We start from the raw sequence: 7,847 nt of genomic DNA, 5'->3' as shown, positions 1-7,847 counted from the left end.
AGGCACGCGCTCTCGAGCTCTTGCCATTTCCTCGTTCCTTGTAGTTTTTACCAGTTTCGTCGTGTCCGCTCCGGGGGACTTTCTTCGGTGGACTTATTCTTGCGCCAAGTAGTAAACCTTTTCTTTTTGTGCGACACGTGCGCGACCCTTTTTTGCGCACAGTGTGTCAGATTCGTTTGGGTGCAGCACTGCCCGAGTTAGTTGTTTCCTGTTGTGGTTATGGTGGCGGAATCCATGGCTACCTACGTGAAGTTGTCGATGCCACAAGTTTTCTTTGTGCCCGCTTCACCTTGGAATATTTATGTCATGTGCCGAGGAAGAAATTGTATAACGATCTCGTGGATACGGTTTTGCCGATCCCACTGATGTTCTTCGGCGCGTGAAAAAAATGCCAGCTCTGGCTATGTTAAATCGTTTTTCTTTAAATTGCATGTGGGTGTACTACTGTAAAAACATGGCTGATTGAGGAAGGTTCATTTGTGCCTTGGGGCACTGATTGCTTCCCATGAAAAAAGCCAGAACACGTGCCCACAGATTGTTGGGACGGGGTCTTCCTATGGGGGAGAGAGAGAGAGAGAGAGAGAGAGAGAGAGAGAGAGAGAGAGAGAGAGAGAGAGAGAGAGATAGAGAGAGAGAAAGAAAACGTTTATTTGAGCTTTCTAAGGTGGGAGTGGTTCCCTAGTCCGGGAATCCATCAAGTGAGCAGAGAGCCTTCGCTCTGGATGCCAGGAGCTGCTGGACGTCCAGACGGTCGCTGGTCACCAGGTTTTCCCACAGCTCAGGGGTGGGAAGAGGGGATTGGAGAGGTGGAAGTTTGGGATTTCACACACACTGTATTATAACATGAGCTAGAGTTCCGGGTTGTGAACAAAACTGGCATACAGCAGAGTATTGAGTTGGAAATATACGATGCAGGCCTATGGGACGTGTTACAGCGTACCTTAAAGAAAGATTTTCCCGTGGATAGCCATGGAATTAGGTTTTTAGCCATAAAAAAATTAAGGTGAATATTTTTGTGAAAATATCCGCTACGTAGTCTAGGTGTTGAAAGCCGAGCCTAGTCCACCCGAGTGGGTGACTGTGCTGGACAGCGTGGCGACAGAGAGAGAGAGAATCAACTTTTACTGAGCCCTTTAAATAAGGTGTTTGCGCGCAGGCACCAGATGGGGTGGGTCCCTAGTCACGGGACCCATATGTGTACAGCAGCTCCTGGGCCCTGGCCACCAGTCCGTACTGAGTGGCGAGGTCGGGGCTGGACAGCAAGGTCTCCCATCGCTCGAGGGGGTTGGGGATAGGGGTGGGTGGAAGGGAAGGTGGGGGGGTCTTGAGTTTTGTGCACTCCCCTATGGTGTGCGCGAGAGTGCCTCTCTTCTCCTTGCAGAACGGGCACGAGCTGTCGTGCTCGGCCAGGTACATCCTGTTCAGGAGCACAGGATGCGCTAGGGAACCCCCATGCATGCGACGAACGATCGTCTGCTGTCGTCTGTCCAGCTGCGGATGCGGACCGGGAAGCCTACATCACTCGTTTCGGTACATTTGGACAATGTCTTTGTAGCTCGTGGCGGGGTGCGGTAGCTCGTCCTCGGCCCGGATTGACATTTCTCGGGCGTGGTGGTCGGCAAGAAGGTTGCCTTCCACCTGCGAGTGAGCCGGGACCCACACGAGCTTGATCGCTCGTCCCGGTGGTCTTCCTTTGTTCAGAATGGCTAGTGCCGCAGGAGAGACTCTCCCCCTCCGGTAGCGCGCGTATGCTGTCTTGGAGTCGGTTACCACGGTCTTCGCCTCCGGCGTAGCCAGGGCGAGGGCCACGGCCACCTCTTCTGCCTCGGCCGGGTCCTTTGTGCGCCCCGACGCACTGGTGACCAGCTTGTCGATGGTGGTGACGACCGCCGTTGCTTTCGTGCCGTGTTTCGGGAGCGAAGCGTCGACGTAGAGTACCCGAGGGTCCTCTTCTAGCTGCCGCCAGAACTTTGGCCCGCGCCGATCGCCTCTCGTCGTGCCTTCCCGCTTGCATGTTACGGGGGAGGGGTTTAGTCTCGATCGATTTTTGCCACTTCTTGGGTAGCGCTACCGTCTCTGGCTGTGGTTCGATCTGCCATCCGATCTTTCTCAGGACGGCCCGGCCGTGCTCGGTCTTGCTCAGCCGCATTCGTTGGTTCGACAGGTGAGCCTCGATCAGCTCTTCCGCGGTGTTGAGCGTGCCCATGTCTATCAGACGTTGCGTCAACGAGTACATCGGCATGCCCATGGCGGTCTTTGTTGCTTTTCTTATGGTCGCGTTGAGCGCTTCCCTGTCCGCCTTCGTCAGCCGGAGGTACGGGGCGGAGTAGGTGACTCGCGACACGACGAAAGCCTGCACCAGGCGCAAGGCGTCTTCTTCCTTGAGTCCTCTGTTGCGGTTGGCAACTCTCCTGACCAAGCTCGTAATCTGTTCTGAAGTGTTCTTGATTTTTGTCAAAGCCGCCGTCGCCCTGCCGTCGCTTCGCAGCAACAGGCCCAGAATGCGGGTCTGCTCGGTCGGCTTGATGTGCGTGCCGTCGATGGAGATGGTCATGTTCGGCGGCCCCTCCTTCTTCGATCTGCCCGGTTGCACCATGAGCAGCTCCGATTTCTGTGGAGCGCAGCTCAGGCCGCAGGACTTAGCGTACTCGTGGACGGTCGTTGCCGCTCTCTGCAGCACCTCCTCCGCCCAGGCGTCTGAACCCGCGCGACTCGTCCACACCGTGATGTCGTCGGCGTAGAACGCGTGGCCCACGCCTTCAATCTGCTTGAGTAGTTCGGGTAGGGGAAGGAGGGCCAGGTTGAAGAGCAGAGGCGACAGTACCGACCCCTGAGGGGTGCCCCTGTCTCCGAGCTCCACGGGTTCCGACCGTTCCTCGCCTATTCGTATCGTAGCCGTCCTCTTTGTGAGGAAGTCCTTGATGTAGCCGAAGGTCTTGCGGCCGCATCCCGTCTTCCTTAGGTTCTCCAGGACGCTCGCGTGAGACACGTTGTCAAAGGCCCCCTTGAGGTCCAGTGCCAGTATCCCCCGCGGTGCGTTCTTCGTGGCTCGCTTGACTACTAGTTCGTTCAACTGAACGAGGACGTCCTGGGTGCTCAGGTGTTGCCGGAACCCGTACACGGTCGCCGGCATCTGTTCCGTGTCGTCCAAGAACGCTTGAAGTCTCCTGAGAACCATGCGCTCCACGACCTTTCCCACGCAGGACGTGAGCGAGATCGGGCGCATGTTCTCTATCGTCAGTGGCTTTCCAGGCTTCGGTATGAAACGTACCTCGGCCTCTTTCCATTCGGCAGGCAATCGCGAGCTCTCCCAGGCCTTGTTGATGTGACCCAGGAGCCCGTGCGCCGCCGTGCGCACGATCATTTATCAATGGAACTGTAGAGGCATACGCAACAAGGACTGCGAATTGTTACTTCATATAGAGAGCCTGGACCAGAAGCCGGACGCGGTGGCGCTGCAAGAGACTCACGGAAAACCGCGCCTGCCGGGATACGTGACGTACATAGACCCGACGGAGCGCGGCACGGCGATTCTGGTGCGGAACAACGTCGCCGCAACGCAGCACGTCACCGCGCAACACGGCTGCGAGCACACGCTGGTCGAGTTTCACTCAAGAACGATCGGTAATGCAGGGAACCAGTTTGTAATGAGCGCCTACTGCAGGCCGTCACAGAGGCATTACGATTTTGACAAGACCGTGAGGCAGGCGAAGAGGTTGGCGGGGAGCCGGCCGCTCCTGATCCTCGGCGACTTCAACGCCCCTCACCCAACGTGGGGCTACAGCCATCAATCGAAGAGAGGAAAAAGCGTGGCGAGACTACCGCCTTTTTAAACCTGAAGCACTAGCAAGGTATGTGCTGCAGTGCCTTTTCACGTGGTGTAATTTTGTTGATGTTTTGCATGTATGTATTGACCCAAACCAGGCAATAAAAAAACGTTTCTCTTCTTGATGCTGCACGTGCCGAGCACGCTCGACAGTCGCCTCGAGGCATGCGCGCACGCGCGCTCTTCCTTTTAGTGGTATTTGTTTCTGGAACGGCGAACTGATGGCTTGTACAACAGCTCCGCTGTTAAAAATGCTTGCGCGAAGTGTTCACATGAACGCTACTGTGTAGATGGCGAATGAAAAATTCAGAGTAGTGCTGATATTTTCAAAAATCTACCTAATATACGATCTGAAAGAGTGATGAGCGTCGCGATAATAATTACGATAAAAGATGATTATTACGCTTATGTGGCTATATTGTTTTATCGGCAATATTTTAAAGCAAAGCTTTCTACCTCTACCAGCCAACGGATCTTTCCTGGCGTGCCGGACAAGAAACTTCCAACACGGCTGCGGAGGGAAGGGCGGTTTTTACTCACAGAGCACAGTGTAGATGGCGTGGCGAATTTACCCAGCGTTCCCCGCGCACTCACACCGGCGGGCTCATCGGCACCACCCAGTATGGTCACCTGTTTAGCGACGGTTGTTTTCGGCCTGTGCACGCACAGCTTCGCGTCCATTGCGCGCTTCCTTCGCATGGCTTGAATAAATTGTTCGATAGCACCTCCTGGTTAACCAGGACCTGACGGAATTAAGTTGTACGGGAAAAATACGTTAAGGATTAGTTTGCATGGCAAGGAAAACAAAATGTAGAAAACACATGCAGACTTCTGTCCGCTAAAGAAACACTACCTTTTGCGCACTGGTTGCCACAAATGGGACTACGTTTTCAAAATGGGTGAATACCAATTCGGTTGTGTTTTAACAGGTATTACAAACGGCGAAAGGAGCAACTGGTTCTAGTAAATAGCGACTATAAGAGTTCCCTCAGCTTTGTCGCAATTCTCCAACTTACTAAACTAACTAGTTTATATCGGTATAAATGGGAGTCACTAAGCTCACATGCTGAATTGTTTCGGTGTCTGCGCTTGTGTCGCGCGGTAATGTAGCCCTTAGCTAGCACATTAGGATAGCTAGGTTCCGCTGCGCCACCCTTTGAATGACGGTCCTCTATGTTTTATTTCTGCCGACGCAGGTCTGGGCTACAGTGGCGGCATCCGGCGCTCTAGCCCGCCCGTAGCCGACGCTAATGCGTTTGGGACGCGCGCCTGCGTATTCTAGGTAACGACAGGCAGAATCTCTGGTTTCCCTCTTTGTAGATGCACGTCAGTAAACTCAAGTGATGTCGCATGGGCAATCCTTGTGGGTGTCGTTTACAGCTTTGCTTTCGCACCACCTTCACAGCGTGGATTGAAGCCAATTTTGTTTCAGCGTTTGACGATAAAACGTTCAGAGAACTAACGAGTTGTCCGGGTTGGCTATAATATTAGGATGCTGCCAAATCACTAAGAAATCCGACCTTTACCTGAAAAAAATTGTGTTTAGAAACAAAAAAAAGCCATCCGGTAAGACCTCATCGAAGGAAAGCGGGAATGCGATTAGTTGAAGAGAATGTTTTCAGTGATGCAGTCGCCATCCGAAGTTTCTGGCCAAAGCCACAGTGCACATTTTACGCGACATGATTCGTTTTTTCAGACTTTTCGTTCAAGCATAGTTATAGCAGTTTTACCTACTGCTATTCATTTAGAGCTTCGCTATTTTGATGCAAATGGCGGGTTTCTTTTAGGCGGAAGCGGCACTCAATCCTTCAAAAAATTCTGCAATTGCACATAGCTAACCTTTACTGCTATGATCTGTTTTTATTCTCTGAACAAGGAATCAATACTGTAGTTCCTCTAGGAACGGGCGCTCAATCCTTCAAAAAATTCTGCAATTGCACATAGCTAACCTTTACTGCTATGATCTGTTTTTATTCTCTGAACAAGGAATCAATACTGTAGTTCCTCTAGGAACGGGCGCTAAGTGTATCAGTTATTGTGTGGTACCTACAGTGTTTGTCTCCTTCGTGGGAGTATAATGTAAAGGTTTATATTGCGGCAGCACAATCAAATAACGTTTTTATTCCATTGGAATATATATATTATGGCTCATCTGTGCCCTGCACCAACACAAGAATGCTCAAGAGAGATGTAATACTGAAGAAATCGGTCTAGTCACAATTTTTATCCCCCACAAGAATGAGCTCGGTGACTCACAAAAAAAATGCTGCACTTTTATGCTGCCCAAGAACGAATGATTGTGCGTAAGATGCATATACCACTGCCCAAATGGCGTTATCGAATGCAAAACACTATGTGCAGCTCTGTCAGTATTTAGCAAATTTGTAGGCGCCAAAGAGCGTCCACCGGATTCACAGTCCGGGAACAGGGTCCTTGGTGTGAACTCTGTGTTCAAATTGATCATAGGTTGATTGATGCCATTGTTTGTTGCTTAGTGCACGCTCGAGCATGCACGAAGCTCAGGAAGCGTTGTCCATTATATCTTGGCTGCTATTTAAAATTTTCTGGGTATTGATCACTTTGCTGAATAACAGCAGTACCTTTCTGGTATGTCCCGCCTTAAAGCTAACGTTTCCATTTGACGTCTTACGACGGCAGTCGTTACAGGAAGCGCGACATGCACTAAACACTGTTTTGAATAAGTGCACAGAAGTACCTATTAGCGAAGTCAAAATTCAAAACGTCATGATGGGCTTCAAGTGTAATGCTTAACGAAACGTGAGGTAATAATCCGGAAATTTGGTCACTCGTATGGGTCATTTCTCAGAATATCTGTTTGATGCAGTAAGGATATGTGCTCGGGGGAAAAATGCGGCACCTATTCAAATGCGAACAAAGAATCTCACCATACAGCAGTGTGAAGATGCCTAGAATGGCGTCGAAAGTAGTTATGTCAGAGAATGCAGGTACAAACGCTTCTGTGTAATATTTCTTGCTGGCCGTAATTGTAGCGCACTGGCCAGCGGTGTATTTGTACAAATGCTTGCTACGAGCCTAGGAATTAAATTACCTTGTGAACCCGACTCTTGGTTGCGGATGGCACATAAGCCACTGGGATATATAACATAGGTCGTGTAACTTCGAACGGATGCGTATATAGCTTTTTTGTGATTTTGCTGGCCGTAAACGTGAACTACCCGTCTACATTTTATTAAACCCTTATACATTAAAAAGGGAACGGTTTGTTTACCATATTCATTGTGCACTATTGGTTGGCTGCGAAGAAAGGCTAGGTGATTTTGTGTTTGACGTGGTGGCCTCACAAAAATTGAAGGTTAGAACGGAACGTTGTGCTGCAGTATATTTTGTAACATGCATGCTAATGTATGATGCCTTACTTTCTTCAGTGACAGTATATTTAAATCTTGCAACAGGATAGCGGAATCGTCGTTTACTTTAGTCTGGGTGACAATTCAAAGGACTGCTTTTTTGTGAAATTGTGACACGAAAAAGAGAGCTAGAACGTGTGAGGCCCAAAGTCTCGACAGAATATGCAATTTTGCTTTGAAAAATGGAACTGTAAATGAGTTTTATTGCTTGTGCAAGGAAATAACACCTGGCGTTTAATAGTACAAAGCACGCTCAAGCCAGCAGATTGCGTAGGTGTGACATGTGGTCGTTGAAGACAACCTAAATTTGGTTCGTCCGTGAAGCAACCTAACATTTATTCGAAGGTGTTAGTGTTGATGTAATAGTACAACAGGGTGCACAATCTCAGAACCGTTCAGTCTGGCTTTTCAGGGATTTGAAACGGCTGCAGAAAAAACATATTTTGTTGATTGATTGTAGGGTTTAACGCGCCGACGCAACGCAGGCGATGAGGAGGGCCGTAGTGGAGGGCTCCGGATTAATTTTGACCACCTGGTGATCTTTCACGTGCGCCGTAATCTAGTACACACGGGCGTTTCTGCTTTTCTCGTCCATCAGAAAAGCGGCCGCCGCGGCCGGAAATCGAACCCGC

Source organism: Haemaphysalis longicornis, unplaced genomic scaffold (genome assembly GCF_048455015.1).
Source record: "Haemaphysalis longicornis isolate Haplotype H1 unplaced genomic scaffold, Haemaphysalis longicornis Haplotype H1 scaffold_7, whole genome shotgun sequence".
Classification (NCBI taxonomy): domain Eukaryota; kingdom Metazoa; phylum Arthropoda; class Arachnida; order Ixodida; family Ixodidae; genus Haemaphysalis; species Haemaphysalis longicornis.
This window is presented reverse-complemented; position numbering follows the sequence as displayed.